The 26,090-nt window shown below is 39.1% G+C and overlaps 1 protein-coding gene across 3 annotated transcripts in view; it reads right to left on the reverse strand.

Annotated features, from left to right (window-relative positions):
- Positions 1 to 26,090, reverse strand: part of PRRG1 (proline rich and Gla domain 1) — a 151,795-nt gene that overhangs the window by 90,217 nt on the left and 35,488 nt on the right. The window contains exon 1 of one of the 3 annotated variants that reach the window (XM_033417578.2): positions 9,573 to 9,679. The exons of the other annotated variants lie outside the window; for them this stretch is intronic. The gene's annotated coding sequence lies outside the window, so the exon portion shown is untranslated. Of the gene's footprint in view, positions 1 to 9,572; positions 9,680 to 26,090 lie in introns of those variants that run through there. 3 annotated transcript variants of the gene reach the window in all.

The following is a 26,090-nucleotide window of genomic DNA, read 5'->3' on the forward strand; positions in this document are numbered from 1 at the left end:
TAATCATTAGAGAAATGCAAATCAAAACTACAATGAGGGCTTCCCTGGTGGCACAGTGGTTGAGAGTCCGCCTGCCAATGCAGGGGACACGGGTTAGTGCCCCGGTCCGGGAAGATCCCACATGCCGCAGAGCGGCTGAGCCCGTGAGCCATGGCCGCTGAGCCTGTGCGTCCGGAGCCTGTGCTCCACAACGGGAGAGGCCACAGCAGTGAGAGGCCCGTGTACCGAAAAAACCAAACCAAACCAAACCAAACAAAACAAAAAAACTACAATGAGATATCATCTCACACCAGTCAGAATGGCCATCATCAAAAAATCTAGAAACAATAAATGCTGGAGAGGGTGTGGAGAAAAGGGAACCCTCTTGCACTGTTGGTGGGAATGTAAATTGGTACAGCCACTATGGAGAACAGTATGGAGGTTCCTTAAAAAACTACAAATAGAACTACCATACGACCCAGAAATCCCACTACTGGGCATATACCCTAAGAAAACCATAATTCAAAAAGTGTCATGTACCACAGTGTTCACTGCAGCTCTATTTACAATAGCCAGGACATGGAAGCAACCTAAGTGTCCATCAACAGATGAATGGATAAAGAAGATGTGGCACATGTATACAATGGATTATTACTCAGCCATAAAAGAAACAAAATTGAGTTATTTGTAGTGAGGTGGAGGGACCTAGAGTCTGTCATACAGAGTGAAGTAAGTCAGAAAGAGAAAAACAAATACCGTATGCTAACACATATATATGGAATCTAAGAAGAAAAAAAAAAAGGTCATGAAGAACCTAGGGGTAAGACGGGAATAAAGACACAAACCTACTAGAGAATGGACTTGAGGATATGGGGAGGGGGAAGGGTAAGCTGTGACAAAGTGAGAATAGCATGGACATATACACACTACCAAACGTAAAATAGATAGCTAGTGGGAAGCAGCCGCATAGCACAGGTAGATCAGCTGGGTGCTTTGTGACCACCTAGAGGGGTGGGATAGGAAGGGTGGGAGGGAGGGAGACACAAGAGGGAAGAGATATGGGAACATATGTGTATGTATAACTGATTCACTTTGTTATAATGCAGAAACTAACACACCATTGTAAAGCAATTATACTCCAATAAAGATGTTAAAAAAAAAGACAAATAAAAGAAACTCTGTTACATTCATACAATAAAAATTTATGCAGCCATTAAGAACTGATTCTATTTTTTGCTGTCATAAATAATGTAGCAGTGTATATTTTAAAATATAAACTGTTATTCTCATTTCTGATTACTGCCTTGGGACAGATAAATGGGAGAAACTGGATTTAGATTATCTAGAGATAGAGCTATCTTATCCTTTGTGGCAAACCAGCATATATTACTAGGAAAATCAGAGGGAGTTATCAACTCTTCACACATGTGTAAATTAATTTAATCAGCTTGCTTCTTAATACCTAGCTGAAATAGACTACAAAAATTGGAGTTTTCCCATGCTAAAACAGAGATGATATGGCAATGAAAGAGTTGGATCATATAGGGTGGGTATGGGAGAATTGATCTTTTTTTTTTTTTTTTTTGAGGTACGCGGGCCTCTTACTGTTGTGGCCTCTCCCGTTGCGGAGCACAGGCTCCGGACGCGCAGGCTCAGCGGCCATGGCTCACGGGCCCAGCCGCTCTGCAGCATGTGGAATCTTCCCAGACCGGGGCACGACCCCGTGTCCCCTGCATCGGCAGGTGGACTCTCAACCACTGAGCCACCAGGGAAGCCCGGGAGAATTGATCTTGATCAAGGAATGTGCACTGTGCTACTCCTTTGTTCTTGTTACTTAGTGAATTGTGAGAAATATCTGGAACTGGGTTTCCTCTTCTATATAAGGCTTCCTGGTGAAATGAACTGAGACTTGAGAAGCTTGACAGGAAAGGGCAGATATAACTTGTGCATACCTTGAGGTATTCACTGCAGGGGTTATTGTAGGCATATGATCATTTGTTGCTTTACCTCTCATGCTATCTTATCTAAAAGTTCAATTGTTATATACTTCAGTAGATCACCTACGTTGGCATCCTACATCACCACCAAGTCATAATAAATAACAGACACCATTTCAACACATTAAACTTAACATTTCAGTATCAAATTAATTTTATTTACTCATACCCTACCTAGTTCTGGAAAGAATTAAAGATGATCTATATAAAATCAGATAATAAAAGAAGATAAAATAAAATTAAAAAACAAAAAGCATTTGAGGAAAATGTGACAAAGGGAAAAATCAAGAATAGAAGAGTTTCAGGATAATATAGCCTCAAGAGAGAGGACTAAGATTTGTATACAAAAAACTTGCTGAAAGGTTGTGTCTTTGTTAAAGAAAGAGATAAACCTCTTAGTAGCTAATGCCAAGAGAAAAACACTGTTAGTTACATAAGCCATGGCATTCTTACGATAAAAACAAACCAATTGCCTAGAAGGCTTATCACTTATGATTTTGAGATTAGAGAGAAAAATTATCCCAAGTGTCATACTGTAATGAACAATATCTTCAACATCCATATGGTAAATACTATAAGGTTTTGTTTTGTTTTGTCTTGAACTTTTTGGCTGCACCACATGGCATGTGGTATCTTAGTTTCCCGACCAGAGATTGAACCGGTGCCCCCTTGCAACAGAAGCACAGAGTCTCAAGTGCTGGAGCGCCAGGGAAGTCCCTAGTATAAGGCACTTTACAACACAATTTCAATAGTTTCTTTGTTATAAGTAGGCCAATGGCAAGATAGCACAGAAGCAGTGTACTCTACATTTGTATAATATATTTAGAAATGGACCCACTCAAATGGCTTCCTAAAACTTCCTAGATACAATCAAAAACACACCAGGCCCAGAGGAATGCCCATGCCAAAGGAAACTCACTGCACCTGGCTGATTCTGACAAATATCCTGATGGCCACTCTATAAACAAATCCTAAATGATCTGACTCACTCTGCTGGCCCTTAGCCAAAAAAGAGTGGCAGCCCTGGAAAAAATGCCGATAAGCAAACCCAAGGGCCAAGAGAATTCAGAATATCATTCTACACTAAATAATTAAGGATGAGGGACTATAGTTCATCTGGGGGTAGCCTTGGGTCCCTCAGAATTACTACACCTCGGAAATACATTGTGAATGCCTGTCAAGTGAGTTTACCAAATCAGTACAGCCCTGGGACCAACTGGCCAAAACAAAAGAGGATGTTTGTTACAATATAATCATGGCTGAAAAGCAACCCCCAAATCTATACTGGAGTCCAACTGTCTGGGGACAACGCACTAAGTATTCTGGTATTGGGTGGGGGAACATTTTTCTGGACTATTGTCATGTCAGTACTCAATTTTCAGGTGGCTGCAAATTTCTCTATAAATCCTTTATTTCCCTTAGTTACATACCTTTTCATAAGAGTTGAGGTTGAGGGACCAGAGGGTACAGAGGGGGTTCTGTCTGAAGATTTTTTTTGCCCTTCCAACACTGCGTCAAGAAGAATCTTTATATCATTTTACTTGATCTGCACATTAGAAACCCTATGAATTCAGTAAGGTGAATAATATCATATTTGTCTTACAGATGAGGAAACCAAGGCTTGGTTTGGTTGTAACCAAACTCTGCAGAGTTGCTGCTTGGTAGACCCTGTAGCACATCCTAGATCTGCTTCTCACTCTAATGCTGTCCCCACTATAGTAGTGAACCAAGAATGGAAAATTTTCAGCTCTCAGCTTAATTCCATATGTCCTACAGTGGATTTTCGAATACTAAAACTGACATTTTTGCGACTTGCAATTAAAAGCAACAAACACAACTACATGCAAAGCTGCAACAGAGGTCTGAAGACAAGGGTGACATTCTAGGCTGAGTACTGGTCCCTGTTAATTGTTTTTCCACTCCAACAAGAATCCTACAAATCAAGTCAAGCCAGCTGTCTACAAATACTATATACTTTCCCACTTCCAAGCCTTTGTTCATACCGTTCCCCTTCATTTAAATATGATGTCCCTTCCTTTTGGCATATTTGAATCCAAAAGTCATTATTAATGACAGTATAATTTCCTGCCTCCTTAGAAATGCATCTCTATCAGCCCAGCAGGACATAATCTCTCTGTCCTCCGAATTTCTATAGCATTCAAATCTGTAGTACTCATTTGTCAAATATTACTCTCTCTTGTTTGTTCACCAATTTTCTGTGTATTATCTCCCCCAGATCACAAGCTGCTTGAGGGATGAAGCCATCACTTGGCCTTTCTGCACCCAGGTGACACAGAGAAAAAACACGCAATAACTGATGGCTAAGACACCAAGACCCCTGAACAGCCTAAACAAACCAGCTGCCGACTTCACTTTCTTTCATTATAAACTCAACCAATCTTTTAATTTTCCATTTTCCCCTTTACCTTTCTTTTTCTACTTTAACTGTTCATAACACAAAACCAAATTTTATGTTTTACCATTGCACTGACTACCGATTCTTGCATGACATGTATGGGAAATATTTTCTACTCAATGATATATACATAGGGCAGACAACTTGGAACACACATAAATTTTCATCACTACTTCATAATCCACTGTATGAATAGTTATCATTTATGTAACCAGTGCTTTACTGGTGTTCATTTAGGATGGTTCTGTTTCTTTATTATAAATAATGTTGATATGTACCCACCTATATTTTTATGCACATCTTATTGTTTTCTGAGATTCCTAGGTTGATTGATACATATTGCTAACTTGCCCTCCAGAAAGTTTAAAGCAATTTCATTTTTACCACCAGTATACAAGAATGCTTGTTTACAGAAAGTGGCTGTCTCAGGTTGGCTTTAGGGAGGTTGACAGTGAAGGAAGGAGGGAGGAAGAAAGAGAACCAGATTAGGGAGGATTAGGCCTTTAAAAAAAGATTCGAAATAAATAAAATAGTAGACATAGAAGTTTTCATCATACTGGCTTCTCTACTTTTCAGTATGCCTAACCTTTTATAATTAAAAAAAAAAACTTTTAAAGACTATTTCTCACACTTGTCAACAATGAGTATGAGCATTTTGTTTTTCAAATTTGTGAATTCTATAGATGAAAAATGGTATCTCATTGCTTTAGTTTACAATTCCTTGATCACAATCAGGTTGAACAGATTATATATAATGTATATATGAGCTAGCTGTATTTCTTCTTTTATAAACCTATAGCTTTTGGTTAAAATTTTGTGCTCTCTGCTCTTTTGGGGCATTTATGCTCTGTTTTTAATTGCAAAAGCATGGATGAAGAACATTTTCTCTCAAAAATAAAACTTCTACCCAAAAGAACTACCTTCTAAGTAGGATCTTTACATGTGTGGCCCTTATTTGATCTCTTCCTCCTTATATATGTGGCCTTCGAAGGAAAAAAATTTGTCCACTACCAAAATGGATATAAATTTCCTAGAAGCAACTTAAAAACTGCTTCAGAAAACCTCCAGAAAACCTCCTGCCTTTCCTAGAACAACTAAAGGGAAGGACTGTGGAGGAAAGCTTGGTCTCTGAGGAAAGGGATTTGTCTAATAGATATGACTGTAGTGTTTCCCTGTTGCTGCCGTAAGTAAGGACAAGGGAATTTATGGCTGAAAAAAACATATATTTGGATAAAGAAAGAGACATTACAATTCACAACTATCTAGAGAACACAATAAGGAATGCAAATAAAGTCACGAATCACAGGAAGGAGTGCCCTAAGAAGGCAGTAGAGAATAGGAGTGGGGGCAGCAGCAGCAAGGAGTAGAGGGTCCTAAGGGTTCCCAGATGCCCTCAGCTTCATTCCAACCAGTTTAAAGAGGACACCCAGAAACTATGTGTTGATACAGAAATTAAATATACTCACACTACAAATAAAGGGACCCATCAAGTGCTGCATCCCCTCCCTCTGTCAAATGCAATTCATAAAAGGAAAAAGGAATTGAAGGACATCTAGAAATCACAGAACCCTAGGAAGCAGAGAGACTATTTATGGAGTCCATCACTTACAGGGAAATGGTTTCCATACTGCTGGGGCCAAGTTCCTAGAACCACATTTTCTTGTACTACTGCTTATTTCCATCTCTGACCATAACCTTCATCTTGAAAATGGCCAAAGTAAGTTTAATTTGAAACCAAGAGCCAGACCACACTTTTAAAATAGATGCAAAGAATCTGAAGAAATAGCAAAGAAACAGATTTTGTTCTTGAGATTTAAAATGGTAAGCGTACTACTAAAATATGCTCAATATGTGACATAATTGGTTGGACATGTGCCAGGACATTTTTGAGGGAGACCCCAATCATCAACAGGAAACTGTAGACTACCTACACAAATGCCATCCACAATGCCTTTGCCCCCCAGCCGTTCTGTAGGAGGAGGGCTGGAAAAGTTCTCAGACTCCCTTGTAACTAAGGGTGTACATGTGACCCAGTTCTAGCCAATGTGATGTAAGGGAAGAGTCTTGTTTTCAAGACGACATACCTCTGCAAACCCTTCTGCCATTTGCCCTCTTTCTTCCTGCATGGAATACGGATGTGAGGTGTGGAGTATAGCCATCGTACAATAATGCGAATGAGAACCACATGCTAAACTTAATGGGTTGGAAAAACAGAAAGGTATGTGTCCTTGAAGACATCCACCCTGAACTGCTTACCTCCAAACTAATTTTGTGAGATAACTACACTCTTATCTAAGCCTCTATTAATTGCATTTCTGCTAATTGCAGCCAAACTCATTCCTACTAATATACCAAGGGTAAACAAACAAACTGTAATTGAGCTCCTCACTGTGGTATAAAGAGGCAGATACACATCAAAAATGAAATTAAAATGTCATAGATGCTATAAAGGAAGTAAAGGATACATTAAGGGAAGAATGGTCAGGTTAGTGGTAACCAGAAAAGATATGAAGTCTTCACAGACCAGGCAACACTTGAGAGTCCTGAAAAATGACTTGTTTGCCAGGGGCAGGAGGGAAAGTCTACATGTCAAGCAACCTAGGACACTGCAACACAATAGACTTCCCATTCTTCTAACAAAAATGTAACAGGATCTACCACAGCCAAGCGTCGTGCCAGGAGTCTGATTACCAAAATAACATAAAACCTGCCTTCATGTTGCTTAGTCTAATTGACTTTTGTCAAGGCTATCTCAATAAAACAAGTAGTCACAACTTGGTGGCTGCATAACTGTATCACAGATATACTGCTGTGTTTGGCCTATAAGAAGTCTGGTTTTCCAAGTCTTCCAAACTAAAACCTACACTTTGTTCCTTATCACCGAGGAATCGCCTCCCTCCTAGAACAAAGGGAAAGACATCGTGTTGTCACCTGTTTTCATTAAAAATCTCGGTGCAATTATGAAGCTGGCAAATATCCCCAGGAGATCAAATCAGTCTATTTTGTAACTCACAGCTTCAAAGCCTCTGGAGACTATCAGGATACAAGTACTAAAGAAAATTACCTCACCATCTATTCACTTCCTTGGAAACTGCTTCTGAAATGTCTGCAACGTCTTGCTTTAGCTACCAAGGAACACCAATCTTAAGGAAGGTTCCTCCCACATACCAATTTATTGATAGCTACTACTTTGAGGAGAAAATTCTCTTTGGAAAAGCATTTCACCAAACTTCATAATAAGCATTATAGGATTCTAACACCTCATGCAGTTTATTCTAAAACAGATTTTCTTCCTGTCCTTCTTATCACACAGACACTGTGAAACACAAGGAAAGTCCCGTGAAAATACAGCCCCTTACCACCCGTTGAACTGAAGCATTCATCTACCTCAGAGATGGGTAGGACAAAGGGACATAAAATGATGTGGTCTGGTACAAAACCAATAGGAAGGTAACTGGATGCTCAGAAGAATCAAATATAAATTCATTAAATTATAAGCGAATCTTTCAGAATCATCTGGAAAAAAACTGAATCCTGCTGGCAACACGCATGAATATCCATAAAGACATTCTTTGGCCTTACCTTGTTATTCTGGTCTATAATTGTTTTCACATTTTGAGTGCTCACTCATGCAATTCAGGCCTCAAAGCAGCTTTGGGGCACTGGATTTCAACCCCAGAAAAGGGGTGCATACAGGGGGATCCATAGCTACAGGTCACTAGAGCCAACAGCAAGATAGCTACCACAGCCCCTTCAAAGTCCTAAGCCTTCTCAGGGTCCACCAATCTGCCTACAGCACTAAGTAAATGGAGACTTAGGGCAGAGAATTGAATGAGTTTCTGAGTTATGATGCTGAATACCTGGATTAATCTTAGGAAATAGCTCCATACTGCATCTCTTTTACAGTAACCACACTGACAAGTCAATGCCAAATCTCTCATTTTAGTGACAGGCCAACATGGCTGCTTTGATCTCATTCCCATTCAATAGTGAGTAGCACCTACAGTACAGCCTGTGATTTACCATAACGCTATCAAGACCCCACATAATCTCTTACATGTGAATTTACAAGAGGATAATGAGCCAAAAGTATTGTGAGTTGTATTTTGATGAATTTTATACTTTGTATGTGTGCAGACATACACGCAGAACACTTTAACCCCATCATTAGAGAAACCTTAATTCTTTGCTCTTCTATCATTGTAAATTCCTTGATGATTTCTATAAGTCTCCTAATTACTGTATGCATTCTTAAGGTGTTCAAGTTAATAATCTCATTTACTCTGGCTGTCATATAAGGTAGAAACTACAAAACGAACTTTATTTAATTATCTAGCTCACTATTCCCTACAGTCCTTCAGCAAATGAGTTAGAAGAAATAACCATTACAGGGACTTCCTCCCAAACGCATTTATATAGCACTATATAACAAAGTATATCATGGACAAAGTAATCTTATTTAAAATGGCTTGAAATATATCAGCTGCATATCTACATGAGTACAAGAAGAAAAAATATACAAATATATTTCTTTAATTTTCTTATTTCTGAGATAATCAAAATGCTCACTCTTAGTTAATTTATTAATGGTGAGTAATTTATTATGGTGAAACAACATTTACTGAATACCTACTACAAGCATTGTACTAAGCAGAGTAGAATCTAGCATTTGACTTAAAACAGCTCTAAATAGGTTTTTTAAAAATCTCCAGGCTTGGTGAAAAGTTATTCTATTTTCAATACAACTTAGTGAGGTGGGATCATATAGGTTGCTCATAGCCCTTAAAGGATTCTGCTTATCTCTAAAATGTCTCTGCCCCCTACTCCCTTTTGTATGGAAAACAAGAGGCTAGGACATCACAGGATTCTGTCTTACCAACATTCCCTAAAGGAGCACATGGTCTTGGATTCTAAGAGGTTATTCAGTAAATTGGTTTTTTGCCCTCATGGAAGTATTCCTCAAAACTTTCCATTTCTGGATATGATAAACTCAGAACCTATAGGACTCTCTCCGTCCCCCGCACATATACACACAAAAAACAACCACAAAACCTAGGTATCATAGAAAGAAATGAACTTAAGGTACTGGACAGTGAGCAGAAGCATACAGACTCTCACAGGGAACTCACAACTGCTGGGAGGAATAGAGACAGGGAACTATATCAATAAGTTTTACTCACCATGGCTTTTAGCCTGGGGCTAAGTGCAGCATTTGTGATGAACAGCAGCTAGTGGAGGACAGGGCACACATAGAAAAAACCCCACATAATCCTGGCGTAGGGAACCAGAAAAGGTGAGTTGGGAAAATGCTGAAGAAGTGAGGGAATCCCAGAAGGAAGACAGCCAGAGAGGGAACCCCCAAGCTCTGTATTCAATTACATCTGTAATTGAATCCTAACTATGGTGGTATGGAATAAATGCAAAACAAAAGAACAAATTTTGAACTAAGACTATAACTGCCACCCAGAAGGTGCTGATGAGTGAAGAGAAGCAGACAGACACTGGCAGATTGTGCACTCAGTTGAAGGAGAGGAGATGATGTGCCTTTTAGTCTGGATTTAGGTGAAGCCCAAGTGCTCACAGCAGAAGTATAAGCATGTGTGAAAAACCCAGTCATTCAGACCTGAAAAACCAGATAAAAAGAATCCAGGAAATCATGAGCATTGAAGAGAAAGACTCAAAGAGTAGATCCCTAATCCCTGATTACCCACATCTCTGACTAAACCCTGAACAACACTTGCACAGGCTAGACTATTAACAGCCCATCCAAAAACAGCAGATCTGAACAAAGACAAGAGCTACTACACAGGAGTTAGCTGTTCAAGCCCAGCCAAGAAAACTGGCTGCTAAGATAAAGAAATAGTACTTATTGGATAAAAATAACATAGTCCAGAATTTCCTCAATTTAACATTCATAACATCCAAGATATAATCCCAAAGTAGCCAGCATACAAAGAATCAAGAAAATATCGCACACGCACACACACAAAATATAACACATTATCAGGAGAAAAGAAAATCATTCTGGTCCAACTCCAAGATGAACCAGAACTAACAGACAAGGATGTTAAAGTGGCTATCCTCAATGAAATACAAGAAGACAATGTTTTCAATTCATAAAAACCTGACTTCTGACCTTGGTATAGAAGGACTTTGGAATTTATCACTCCCATTCTCACAACAAGAAAAAAGGTGAACAAACTGAAAGTCAACAACTCTTTCTAGATCCAGCAGAGCACTGAGCTCACAGGGCAAAACACTGTCCCCAAAACTGTAGAAACAGACAGGTGCATACAGAAAATCCAACTTACCAAAGCAGAGGCCCAGGAACAGAAAACTCCAGAACCAGTACCAGAGTAGAAAACCTAAACTGTAGTTGATTGCTAGAAGCTCAGTGTGGACAAGTTTGAGAGTTAAAAACTTCAGGGGGGCTTGATCTTAGGGGGACCCTCATACTTTTTTGAGTTTGACCACCAGGAGCCCTGCCAAGTTCTCACAGTGAAGATCAAAGAAAAATTCCCTCAGGCTTCCAGAAGTGGGAGGGGGAAAGTAGCCACTTTGTAATATGCCCAGAACATTCTCTACCTCTTAACAAGGTCTGCCCTCAAGAGAAACTATTTAACAGAGCCTAATCAACCTTGGGGAAGTGAAATACTCAAATTGGCTCAAAATACCCAAATACCCAGTTGGTTCTAACCCCCTTTAGCCTTCCACATGGGGGAAGGAAATCACCCAATTCCAGCCCCCATCTAGCCTTCCTATTTCACCTAACGGTGAAAAACAAATGCTGAGAAGCAGTCGTGAAGGTCACAGCCCAGGGGTACAGGCTCACTAAAAGACTGAGACCCAGTGTTAGGATTATAAAACACTTCCTCTCTCCCCACACCTTCCCACTACATCAGTAGAACTCTTGTATAATGACAGGGGAATAAAACTGAGCGAATAGCTCATCCCAGACCTTATTTAAGAACAAGTCCCTAGGAGAACCTGAAGACAATAGGGGAGTGAAAAACAAAGACACCAGCGGAAGGTTTATCCTCTGTCACCTACAGCTACAGTACATACTACACAGTCTAACTTCTAGCCAGATAAACATCAAACTTCACACTAAAGGCCTATTTACCTCAGCTCCTATTACTCAGTACATGATGTCCAGTTTTCAACAAAAAATTTCAAAGCATAATAAAATAAAACAATCTAGTTAGATGAGACAAAGAAAGCATGAGAACTAGACTCAATTATGGCAGAGATGTTGGAATGATCAATTGATGAAAACTTCAGCAGAGAAATTGGAAGTCTCAGCAGAGAAACAGAAACAATAAAAATGAAATTTTAGAACAACAAAAAAATATAATTTCTGAAAAAAAATCACTAGATTGACTAACATCCAAATGGATATGACAGAGGAATGAGTAAGTGAACTTAAAGACAAATCAACAGAAATTACAGAAGGTGAAGAATAGAGAGAAAAAATTAAACAAAATGAACAGAAGCTAAGAGACCTGTTAAATGATATTATACAGTCATAAATAAATGTAAATAGAATACCAGATGAAGAGGAGAGAGAAAAAATATTTGTAGAAATAATGGATAAAAATTTCCCAAAATTGATGAAAGAAATTCGCAGATACAAAATACATGAATCAAAGCAGGATAAACACAGAGAAACCCAGCCACGGTACATAATAAACCATTGTAAGGCAAAGATAAAGAGCAAACCTTGAAAGCAGCCAGAGAAAAATGACATATCACCAACAAGAGAACAATGATCTGATTAATGCTTAACTTCTCATCAGAAACCATGGAAGACAGAAAGACTGGAACATCTTTAAAGTCTTGGAGCGGGGGGGGGGAAGAAATGTTAACCCAGAATTCTGTATCCAGCAAACATATCCCTGAAGAGTGAAAACAAAATAAAGATACTTTCAGATAAAAGAAAACTAAAAGCATTTGTCACTGGCAGATCACTATAAGAAGTGCATTTGCTGGCAGCAGACTTGCACTGTAAGAAATGCTAGAAGTTATTTAGATGTAAGGCAAATGATACTAGATGGAATTGGGACACTCAAAAATGAATAAAGAGCATCAGAAGTGATAAATGGAGGAATAAATACAGAGGACTATATTTTGCTTTTTTCCTCTGAATTTCTTTATAAATCAAATAACTGTCTAAAACTAAAATGGTAAGTGTCTTGTGGAGTGTGTGTGTGTGTGTGTGTGTGTATGTGTGTGTTTACATGTAACAACTATAACAAAAAGGATAGAGGTGTGGACCTATAAGTTTGTGAGTTTTCGATGTTTTACTTGAAGTAGTACAGTATTAACTAATGTACTAAGTAGTACATTATTAACTAATTAAGTGGACTGTGAAAAGTTATTTTTGTATATTATAATCCCTAGGGCAGCCGCTATAAAAATAGTATGAAAAAGAATAGCTAAAATATCAAAAGACAAAATAAAAGAGAATTCTGAAAACATATTCAAATCCTCTACAAACAAGGCAGGATGAAGAGAGGAAGGAAAAACAGAGATGTGTAGAAAATAAAAAATATTAGGCCTAAGCCCAATCATGTCAATAATTACATTAAAGATCAATGAACTAAACACTCCAATTAAGAAGCAGAAATTGTCAGAAGGCAAAAATAAAACAAACTACACAAGTCTACACTGTTTACAAGACACTCATTTTAAATATAAATACACAGACAGGTTAAAAATGAGCAGATGAAAAACATACCTTGCAAAGAGTAATAAGCAAAAGGCTGGAATGGCCATTAACATCACAAGACAAATTTCAAAACCAAATGTATTACAAGAAGTAAAGGAGAATGATAATAGAGTCAATAATGATAAAAGAGTCAATTCAACAGAAAGGGACCAACCCAAATGTGTATGCATCCCATAACAGAGTTTCAAAATATAGGAAACAAGAATTGACAGAATTAAAGGGAGAAACAGACAATTCTCCAATCATAGTTGATGACTTTAACACTCCTGTCTCAGCAATGGATTGAACTAGAAAAAAAAAGAACAATCAGCAAAACCATAGAAGACATGCACAACATTATTAGCCACTTTGACCTAATATATATTTATAGACTGATATACCCCAAAATGGCAAAATACACATTCTTTTCAGATTTACATGGGATAGTTACCAGGAGAGATCATATTCTAGGTTATAAAACAAGCCTCAATAATTTTTTTCTTAAAAAAACCAAACCTGAAATCATATGGAGTATGTTCTCTGACCACAAAAGAATCAAATTAGAATACCATTTTAGGGCACACAGGACCACCCTCAAGTTTGTGATTCACCACGGAAGAGTCAACAGTAGGTTATATTCATGGCTAAGATTTATCAGTCTAGGGTACAGAGTAAAAGCAGGAGGAAAAAGATATGCATTGGGTAGAATCCAGAGAGGTCACAGACCTTTTTATACATACTCTCTCTAGAAGCAAACTATAGGGATATATGCAAAATACCTCTGACCAGGGAAGAGCAGAAAGAGCAACTGAGTCTCAGCTTTCATGGCTTGTAAGAAAGGCTGGTCATACAGGCATATCCTGCTACTTGACCGCCATGGTAACTGAAACTCAGGACCCCAACAATGAAACTAGGTACACTTCATCAATCTGGATGTTTGTACAAAGCAGTTCTGACAAACAGGTACAGCACGGTCTATTGCTCCTGGTGTTCAAAACTAAATCAACCATTAACATAAAAACATGCGGAGGTCCACATTCCCAGGGGTTAACCAAGAGTCAATCATGGTTCCAGGTTCCCTTAGAGACATGAAGGAGTCAGCAACCAGACCCCCTGTGTTAACATTGTCCTCACAAATACCAATATGTAAACCAGGAAAACACTACATATTTGGAAAGTAAACAATAAAACTCTAAATAATCACTGGATCAAAACATAAATTACATATATGCTAACTTCTCTCATGAAAGGGATCTGATAAGTTGAAGGAGTATTACTGTATTAGAATAAAAATTATAGTAGTATGTAGTGAAATGTATGTGACTGCATTTGGATAAAAAGCTTTCAACAAAGGGAAACACACAAAAAATCAATTACAAGAGAAATTAGACAATATTTTGAACTAAATGGTAATGAAAATACAACATAAAATCTGTGGAATGCAGTTAAAGTTGTGCTTAGAAGGAAAGTTATAGCCTTAAATGTCTATATTAAAAAAGATCATAATGCAAAATCAACAAGTACTATATAGAAAAATTTTCAAAAATATATAAGTAGAAATTACCCTCCATGTTGTCTTCCATTTTTCCCAGATCTAATGCCAGAATAGAAATGTTTGTAGGTGCTTGTAGGGTGAAACATTTGGTTTCTTTGGAAACCAAAATATCACAAAATCTATGAGCAAGAGGGAACCACCTCCTGAGTAGGAATGTACCATTTAAAGTACACCCTAACCCTAACCCTGGTAGTCCAGTGGTAGAGAATCCACCTTCCAATGCAGGGGACGGGGGTTCAATCCCTCATCGGGGAACTAACGTCTCACATGCCACGGGGCAACTAAGGCCACGCGCCACAACTACTTAGCTCACGCACCTCAACTAGAGCCCGCGTGCCTCAAACTACAGAGCCCACGCGCCCTGGAACCCGCATGCCACAACTACAGAGAGAGAACCTGCATGCCACAACTAGAGAAAAGCCTGCATGCCGCAATGAAGAGCCTGCTCGCTGCAATGAAAACACCCTGCGTGCTGCAACGAAGATCCCACATGCCGCAACTAAGACCCGACGCAGCCAAAAAAATAAAAAAATAAAGTACACCATTCTGAGTAGGCCCAAACACTGTGATTATTCTCTGTTTCCTACCACACTTAGAGAGATGTAGAGGCTGGGGGCGGGGGGAGGGAGGGAGGCGGGAGGCAGGTGTTAGGGGTCAGCTTTAGAATTTGTGTGGTCCTTCCAGTTGTATAAAAAGACTTTCTGATGAGCAGATTTTAGTATTTTTGTTGGCCTGGCAATGTGAGAAAAGGGTAATTCCAATAGGGGCCTCACTCTGCCCAGAGACGAGTACAAAGGCTCAAAGGGTAACCCATGGTATATATAGGAGCCGAGTGTTTGGCCAGTGAGAGCCCCACTGCCCCACTGCGTCACACAGTCAAACATTCCCAAAGCAGCAACTCAATGGCTCACAGGGCCACAAGTATTACTAGTACAGCTATTAGGTTGGCTTGCCACACTTCCACAGGTTAGTCTGGTAAGGAGACAATGAGCTCAAATGGATTCAGAAAATTTATTACTCAAACACACAGCAAAAGCAAAATCAGCACAGTGTCAGTGTACCAAGCCCTTAATCCCACATGCTGACATCAAACAGGAAGGGCCAGATGACAGATGTTCAAGCGATGTGTCATGCTGCTGTCAAGGAGCCACCTCTAAACTAAATCCAAGCAGTTTTACAGACTTACAGAGACACCTCAAGGGTACAAGGTACAAGGTGGAGACCCCTGCACTCAGCTGAACGAGGAGATGGATGAGAAATGGACTTATGACAGTTTCCCGCAAGGTACGTTAGGAGAAACCACCTAGTGACAGCTCCTCACCAAGCTGCTTATCTCCCCTTGCTCCGGGAGGAACCACAGGGCATTTCGCCAAGACTTGAGTCAGACTGTGGTGAAGCATTGCCCACGTGCCCTGAATGAAGACGTGCAAGGTGGGCAGGGTGCTGCACAGAGAAGCTTTTCCACAATATGTTGATTTTATGTGCTTTTACTACAGTGATATTCAATGCCAAGAATTCTGAAGCACTCACTAAGAAGTGATACTGAGCATTTCAGCTGGGCCCTGAATTAACTGAAAGTAAGTCATGGAGGAGGACAGTAACTGTGAAGTTTTTAACAGAATATCTTCTGTCATCTACCCATACAGGCTAATGGAATTAACCACTCCAAATACAAACACCCTTGAAGCAGGGGGCCTATTTGTGGGAGATATGTGTAGTGCACAATGAAGGAAGCTGTGTACCAGCTATATGACTTCCTTAACCACTCACTCTTGGTCCTACAGAAGGATACTCTCAGGGTCTTGTAATACTCTGTGGTGTGGAATTAATGCTGCTACTTCTGGTCAAAAAGAATAAGGTCAGATCAAAGGCTGTGGTTCTAAAACAACCAGTGCACTATAATCAGCAATATCTACCCCAGACAGTGTGAGAACCTTAGGCTATAAACAAACCCATCTCAGAGCTCTCTGAGACAGTCTGCCTTAGTCCTGGCTAGCTGGGGAACCTACAACAAAATGAGTTTGGGTTTTTTTTTTTTTTGAGCCAATGAATTAGACAAGCTTTATGTTGATTAAAGACGAGACAAGATGCTAAGCGGTGAACCAAAATCAAAACAAACACTGATGCACAGTTTTGCTAAGAGAACTCTCTCTCTAGTAAGTTTAGAAAATGAACACTACGGTTATATACCCTTAAAATAAACAGTGAACTTAATCATTATAGGTAGCTTAAAAATATTGATTGTGATCAGTGATCACACACTGCATGAAACAACTAACAAATTATTTAATATTCTCATTTTTTTAAGAAATGTAGAGAACAAAGGTATTTAATTATGTTCGTGTCCCAACCACTTACTGACAAATTTTCATCTTACAGTGAAATAACATATACTATAAAAATGATAATAACATCAAACAACTTTCACTTTTCACCAGACAATCTAACACTACATTTACTTTTTTAAAATTTTTATTGGAGCATAATTGCTTTACAATGGTGTGTTAGTTTCTGCTTTATAACAAAGTGAATCAATTATACATATACATATATCCCCATTATCTCCTCCCTCTTGCGTCTCCCTCCCTCCCACCCTCCCTATCCCACCCCTCTAGGTGGTCACAAAGCACCGAGCTGATCTCCCTGTGCTATGTGGCTGCTTCCCACTAGCTATCTATCTTACATTTGGTAGTGTATATATGTCCATATATATACTACCACTCTCTCACTTCAACAAAATGAGTTTGAATTACGTTTCTTCAAATACAGATATGGACAGACAGACAGCAAATGGTCACATAGCAACTAAGATTTACCTATGCCAAAGTAGAGGCTAGATTTGCATTAACTTTTGGTCATCTTATAGTAAACATTTTGTAATAAAAAGAATAAAATACTCCTTATAAATTTCTCTTTAATATGACTAAATGTAGGAAGGAAATGCTTAAGATTTCTTTGCCAACATTATACACAGACAGCGACTGACTTGATTAAGGCTGTTTGAAGACATTTCATATACAGTTTTAGACAAATGGGTCCCACACAAATGTGATGAAGGAAAAAAAGAGAAGCAAAACCACATGCCATTGTAGTAATGTAACAGGACAAAACATAACACTATCAGCTGAAGTCCAGTGACTCTAGCACAAGAAAGGGAAACCATGAATAGGCCCAGAGAAATAGGTAAGAGTTAACCGCACTGTGTCACTGGGCAGGCCTGCTGTGAGGACTGCAAGTAACAGGAAAAATAACTCACAAAACAACTTATGGTCTATTATCCAGCCAGGAAAGAAACAGACAATGGGGGAAAAGTCTACACAAACCTTGAGAGAGTTCTGTGGATGTGATAATCAAAGTACATTCTCTCACACATCATGCTTGAGAAAGGAATGTAATGAGAAAGAGGCCTCACTCTCCTGTCATCCCTGCTTGCATCGGCAAGGAGGAATAGAAGGTCAGTGGCACAGAAAAGCACCAAAAGACAAAACTTGTTTGGAGGGGGTGATGTAGACCACTGTTAGCCCCTTAAGTTAGGGGGTCTTAAATCTAGGTCAACACTGATTTCTCCAAAGCAGTGGCTAAGGGAACCCCATGTGGTCACATTCGTGATTATACTGAGGCTGCTTCTTACCCAGAGGTCTCTGTCCTGAATACAGAGTTTCCTCCCCTTTAACAATACAAGACACAAAGGAGAAGCAGCAGATATATACACGGGGTAGTGGGCAGGGCGGGAAAGTTCTATGACATTTTAGTTTAAGGTAGACAGTCATTTACATGACCCTGGATCGTCAAGGAAAAATTCTGCCTAAAAAATTCTGATATAGCTGTGGGAATTGTCAGTGTGCAGAATGTAGCTGGTTATGAGAATTAATGGCATTATCCAAGGGCAAGGGCCAAAGTCAAGGAAGGAGTTTTAAGGAGTGAATAAGTGAGAGGTCGAGTAAGATGAAGTAGGTAAATGAAGCATTCTACTGGAAGTGGAGCTCATCATAGGATATCAACTACTCTTTGAGGGATACAAAGGAAAAAAACATCCATTAAAACCCATCTTTTCTTCACCAGAAGACTAGATCTATCACTCACTTATATTCATCATCATATTTTAATAGAAGGGTGCACTGGATAATCTCATTAATTCAACAATATCTGAATAATCTCATTAATTCAAGTATTTTTGAGCACCTACCGCATGCCTGCCACTGTGTTAAGCACAAAGAAATTGCCCTTTCTAACAAATTTACATAGTATCCTCTCATTCATTCATCAATTCATTCAACAATCATTAAGCACCTAATGCTTGCTAGACCATAATGTTTGATGCTTGAAATGCATGCATAGTAAGTGTTCAATATATATTTTCTCTTCCTGAACACAAGAGTTTTACTGTATAAAGCTGAAAATGGAAAGAGGCAGCCCAAAAGCATGCTTCATGCACTGGGGCCTCCTGAAAAAAGCTCCAAGCTTTAGTGTCAGAGAGCTGGACTGGAATTCCAGCTCTACCACATACCCCAAAGTGACCTTGAGCTCTTAACCTCTCTGAACTGCAGTGTCCTCAGTATACAGTGGGGGTAAATGTCATATCCCCTGCAAGGCAACAAAAATAATAAAAGTAAAATGTCTGGTACAACACAGAGGGGTTGTCATTGCTGTTATTATCACTATTAAGGAAGATAATCTGTGTGGTCAGGAGTTGCTTGAGAGATGAGAAGAAAAAATAATGTGGGCAACCTTCTGAATAATGAACTCACTATACTCCCATGAAGGACAGGGTTGCTAAGAGTGTGCTTGGGTCCCAGAGGAAAAAACAAAATCCCATTCTAAGCAGGATTTACCCCAGTGCCCTTCCTGGTCTTCTGAAGGCCCTGATTATCTTCTTCCTCTTATCAGCCCTGATGAAGTACACTAGAGGCCACCCAATCTAGTGGCAAGGAGTCGCGGGGTGTTCAGAATCCTGATTCCCAACACTAACCAGGCAGAGACCAAGTAGTCAAAGACAACAGTGATGCTCTGACCCCTGGCTAACGAGGCTGAGATTCTGGCAGAGAACTAGCACCAGTTCATTAGTTAAGAACTGAAATGCAAATGAGGAATCAGACAGAAAAAGCAGAAGCCAGCTGCGGAGCACAGGCTCCGGCCACGTAGGCTCAGCGGCCATGGCTCACGGGCCCAGCCGCTCCGCGGCATGTGGGATCTTCCCGGACCGGGGCACGAACCCGTGTCCCCTGCATCGGCAGGAGTACTCTCAACCACTGCGCCACCAGGGAAGCCCTATACAACCTTTTAAGAAAGTAAAGAGGTCAGACTTTAGGGGTGGGTGGGGCTTTCTAGAAGCACTGTGAAGGGTGGTACCTGTAGGCTGGAGGCTTTCAGTATCTGTGGATGGGCAGATCTGCATTAAGCACTGGTAAGAAATGACTGAGGAGACCAGTAAAAAGGATATGATTATAGTGTTAGGAAAGAAGTAATGAACCCTGAACAAGGACAACAGAGTGGGGATGGACTATTGAAAACTTTGCAAAGGTCAATTTTGTAAACTAGGTGAACATTCAGAGTTGAGAAAATGAAATATAAAAAGATGCTAATAATAAATATTAATATCTACCATTTGCATTTTAAGTTAAAGGAACTTTAAAATACAAGGAACACTGAATTTTGTATAGTTCATATTAATGCAAAATAAAACACTTGTATTTTCAGACTAACTGCTTATGAGCCTAAAGAAAGAATTTTATTTTTACTCCTCTATATAATAATATTTTCTTGACAAATCCTAGGGAAAATATGAGTGAGATACTGAAGTATGATAAAATTACACAGGAAAGTAAATATACTCTTGCCAAAATCATTATTCTGGTCCCATGAGTAATACTAACACAGAGGAAAAAACTAGGACTATATTCCATTAACTTTTTTTCTGCAGTGACAGCAAATTTTAAACTAGGCATGTGTTTCTAACTTTGCCAGCTTTCTCCCTGAAGCAAACGTGTCAGAGAGGATTACTGTGGCAAGTTAGTCATATGGATTTTTTTTTTTTTTTACAAAATGGTAACGCATAACATTAGAAACCAAACCACAAAGAACAGGCTCTCTAGAGCCAGACTGGAGCACATACACAGAACATACAGTGCTTTGAGTAACAAGGTTTTGTCACTCAAAAAGGAGGAGTTTGGTTACCTAGGATTCCAGGAAATAACACATATCTTCTAAGACACAAAGAAGGGAAAAAACAGAATGCAAGGAACTTATTCCAAGGCAGGAATATAAAAGAGAATACATTTTCCTAAAGAAATCCTAGATTTTAAATTCTGAGGCACTGAAAAAAACGTACCTAAGAAGCTCAAATTGTTATTTAAATTCTGACCCATTTAACTGCCAAGACTTTCAAGAAGATAATGAATGCTATCAAAACTTCATCATAAGTATGTGAATGAGCTTGAAAAGAAGTATACCAGCTGTTTCCATGCAATAATAGAGAAAGCAAAGCAACCACTGAGCATCTTTAAGAGCTCTAATTATCTCTGCCTTGTGGAACTTTATTCGACTCTCACTTCATTATGCTCAATAACATTCTTGAGAAATATTTATGTTTCTGCTTTACAAAGGGTAAAGCATACCCCTTTCACAGCAAAGGTGTTCAATAAATGCTAAATAAAAGTTTGACAAACGTTGTATAAAGCCATTTCTTAAAGAGACTCTAAAAGTCAACTTGCACTGACAATATTATTTCAAGGTTTTCAGGATAACCCAATCACTTTGCCATTGTAGGAAAGGTACTGCAATACCAAGAGGTTGTCTTCTAAACCCCGTGAAAAGGGAGAAAAATCAAAACAAAACCAGAGTCAGATATGGCAGGAATGCTGGAATTATCAGACCAGGAATTTTAAAATACTAAGAATAACATGCTATAGGCTTTAATGGAAAAAGTAAACAACATGCAAGAAAAGATGGACAATGTAAGCAGAGAGATGGATATTCTAAGAAAGTATCAAAAAGAAATGCTACCAATCAAAAACGCTGTAACTGAAATAAAGAATGCCTTTGATGGGCTCATTAGTAGAATGGACACAGGTGAGTAAAGAATCTCTAAGCTTGAAAATATGACAATAAAAGCTTACCAAAACTGAAAAGAATATGCAAGAACTCTGAGACAACTACTAAAGATGTAACATATGTGTAATGAGAATACCAGAAAGAGGAAACAGAGAAAAGAACAGAAGCAATATCTGAAGCAATAGTGAGTGAGAATTTCCCCAATAAGTGTCCGATACCAAACCACAGATCCAGGAAGCTCAGAGAACACCAAGCAGGATAAATGCTTAAAAACATAACAAAACAAAGAAACAGGGCTTCCCTGGTGGCACAGTGGTTAAGAATCCGCCTGCCAATGCAAGGTACATGGGTTCAAGCCCTGGTCCAGGAAGATCCCACATGCTGCGGAGCAACTAAGCCCGTGCGCCACAGCTACTGAGCCTGTGCTCTAGAGCCTGCGAGCCACAACTGCTGAGGCCACGTGCCTACAGCCCATGCTCCGCAACAAGAGGAGCCACCGCAATGAGAAGCCCGCGCACAACAACGAAGAGTAGCCCCCACTTGCTGCAACTAGAGAAAGCCCATGTGCAGCAACAAAGACCCAACACAGCCAAGAAATAAATTAATTAAACCAAAAACAAAAAGTTTAAAAAATACAAAAACAAAGAAACAAACAAAAAGCTATGTCTAGGCATGTTATATTCAAATTGCAGAAAATCAAAGACAAAAAAATCTGGAAAGAAGCCAAAGGGGGACAAAAAAAAACTTACCTATAGAGGAACAAAGGTAAGTTGATCCTTGAATAACCTGGTTTTGAACTGCCTGGGCTCACTTATATGCAGATATTTTTCAATAGTAAATACTGAAGTACTACACGGCCCATGGTTGGTTGATGCAGATGCAGAGGACGCAGATGCAGAGGGATGGCTGTAAGTTATACTCACTTGGATTAACCCCCACATTGTGCAAGGCTTAACTGTACATCTGACTTTCCCTCAGAAACGAAGCAAGCAAGAAGGGAGTGAAGAGAAGTATTTACAGTGTTGAGATTAAAAAAATCCACCAATTCAGAATTCTGTACCCTGAGAAATTATCTTTCAAAAGGGAAGGAGAAATAAAGACTTTCTCAGACAAACAAAAACTGAGGAAACTTTTAGACAGATCTGTCTGACAAGATATGTTAAAAGAAGTTCTTCAGAGAGAAGGAAAATAATATAGGTCAGAAATAAGGATCTACATAAAGAAAGGAAGACCATCAAAAAATGAATAACTAAAGGTAATATAAAAACTTTTATTTTTCTTATTCTTAAATGATCTAAAATATAACAATTTGTTGAAAATAATAGCAACAATGTATTCAATTATGAATGCTTATATATGTAATATGCTTTTGTATAAGTGAAATGAATGATAACAATGATACAAGGAATAGGAGGGAGGAATTTGGAATATTTTGTTATTATACGGTACTTGTATTACCCATGAAGTGATACAGTATTATTTGAAAGAGGAATTGGATTAGTTGGAAATGTATATTTAGCCAATGCTAGGGAAACCATTAAAAGTTTTTTCAAAAAGGCACAATTGATACGCTAACAAATGACAGAAAATGGAATCATATAAAGTGCTCAGTTAAAACCACAAAAAGCCAGAAAAAGTATGAAAGACAAAAACAGGAACAAAGAACAAGGGCAACAAATAGAAAACAGTGACAAATATGGTAGTTATTAATCCAACTATATCAATAATCCCTTTAAAATGTCAATGATCTAAATATACCAATGAAAAGACAGATTGCCAGAGAGGATGAAAAAAACAAAACCCAAATATATGTTGTCTACAACAGGAGTCCCCAACTCCCAGGCCGCAGACCAGAACGGGTCTGTGGCCTGTTAGGAACCAGGTCACACAGCAGGAGGTGAGTGGTGGGCAAGTGAGCGAAGCTGCATCTTCCGCTCCCCGTCACTCGCATTACCACCTGAACCGTCATCCTGCTCCCACCCCTATCCGTGGAAAAATTGCCTTCCACGAAACCGGTCCCTGATACCAAAAAGGTTGGGGACTGCTGGTCTACAAGAAACTCATTTTATTATTTTTTTTAACTTTTTACTTTATACTAGAGTATAGCTGATTAACAATGTTGTGACAGTTTGAGGTGCACAGCAAAGTGACTCAGCCATACATATGCATGTATCCATTCTCCCCCAAACTCCCCTCCCATCCAGGCTGCAACACTAAGCAGAGTTCCCTGTGCTATACAGAAGGTCCTTGTTGGTTATCTATTTTAAAAACAGCAGTGTGTACCTGTCAATCCCAAACTCCCTAACTAACCCTTCCCCCAACTCTTCCCCACAGGGAACCATACGTTGTTTCTCTAAGTCTGTGAGTCTGTTTCTGTTTTGTAAATAAGTTCATGTGTATTATTTCTTTTTAGATTCCACATATATGCGATATCACAGGATGTTTCTTTCTCTGACTTACTTCACTCAGTATGACAACCTCTAGGTCCATCCACGTTGCTGCAAATGGCATTATTCAGAAACCCATTTTAAATATAAAGACATATATACATGAAAAGTAAAGGCATAGAGAAAGATACACCATGCTAGTAATTAATCAAAAGAAAGCAGAAGCAGCTGTATCAATTTCAGACAGAACTACTTCAGGGCAAGGAAAGTTTTCAGCAATAAGAGGATAATACCATAACATAATGATAAAGGGGTCGATCCTCCAAGAAGACATAACAATCCTCAATGTGCATGCACATAACAACAAAGTGTTAAAATATATTTGGCAAAACCTGACAGAACTGGGCTTCCCTGGTGGCGCAGTGGTTGAGAGTCTGCCTGCCGATGCAGGGGACACGGGTTTGTGCCCTGGTCCGGGAGGATCCCGCGTGCCGCGGAGCTTCTGGGCCCGTAAGCCATGGCCACTGGGCCTGCGCGTCCGGAGCCTGTGCTCCACAACGGGAGAGGCCACAGCGGTGAGAGGCCCACGTACCGCAAAAAAAAAAAACAAAAAAAAAAACCTGACGGAACTGCAAGGAAAAGTAGATGAATCCCCTATTATAGTTGCAGACTTTAACACTCCTCTAACAGAAATGGACAAATCCAGCAGGCAGAAATTCAGTAAGTACACAGTCAATCCCTACAGCACCATCAATCAATTGGATATAATAGATATCTAAAGACTACTTCATCCACCAACAGCAGAGTTCACAATTTTCTCTAGCTTGATGGAATATGCACCAAAACAAACCACATTCTGGAACATAAAACACAACCTTAAATTTAAAAGAATAGAAATCATACAGTGTCTGCTCTCAGACCACAGTGGAATTACACTAGAGATCAGTTAACAGTAAAATAACTGCAAAATCCCAAAATATATGCTGATTAAACAACTCACTTCTAAACAACACATGGGTCAATGAAGAACTCTCAAAATAAATTTTAAAATATTTTGAACTAAATGAAAAAGAAAATGCAACTTACCAGACACTATGGAATGCAGTGAAAGCAGTGCTTAGAGAGAAATTTATAGCATTGAATGCATATATTAAAAAAGAAGAAAGATCTAAAATTAACAATCTAAGGTTCCACCTTAGGAAGCCAGAAAAGAGCAAATTAAATTCAAAGTAAGCAAAAGAAGAGAAATAATAAAAATTAGAGCAGATAGGGCTTCCCTGGTGGTGCAGTGGTTGAGAGTCCGCCTGCCGATGCAGGGGACACGGGTTCGTGCCCCGGTCCAGGAAGATCCCACATGCCGCGGAGCGGCTGCACCCGTGAGCCATGGCCGCTGAGCCTGCGCGTGTCCAGAGCCTGTGCTCCGCAACGGAAGAGGCCACAACAGTGAGAGGCCCGCGTACCACAAAAAAAAAAAAAAAAAAAAAAAGAAAGAAAATTAGAGCAGATATCAGTGAAATTGAAAACAAGAAATCAACAGAGAAAGTAAAACCTAAACCTGATTCTTTGAAAAGATCTTTAAAATTGGTAAACTTCTAGCCAAGCTAAGAAAAAAAAGACGAATTACAATATTAGAAATGAAATAAAAGACATCACAACAGATTGCATGGAGACATTAAAATGTTAATAAAAGATTATTATGAACAAATCCATGCCCACAAATTTTATAACCTAGATTAAACAAACCAATTCCCTAAAAGAGTCAATCTGCCAAAACTTACACAAGAATAGACAGCATGAATAGGCCTATATATATTAAAGAAATTAAATCAAAAATTAATAACCTTCCAAAACAGAAAGCAACAGGTCCAGATGGGCTCACTTGAGAATTCTATCAAACCCCTAAGGAGAAATTATACCAATTTTCTACAATCTCTTCCAGAAGACAGAAACCAAACTAAGGGAATACTTCCTAACTCATGAGGCCAGAATTAACCTAATA

The sequence above is a fragment of the Orcinus orca genome, chromosome X, assembly GCF_937001465.1.
Source record: "Orcinus orca chromosome X, mOrcOrc1.1, whole genome shotgun sequence".
In the NCBI taxonomy this organism is placed as follows: domain Eukaryota; kingdom Metazoa; phylum Chordata; class Mammalia; order Artiodactyla; family Delphinidae; genus Orcinus; species Orcinus orca.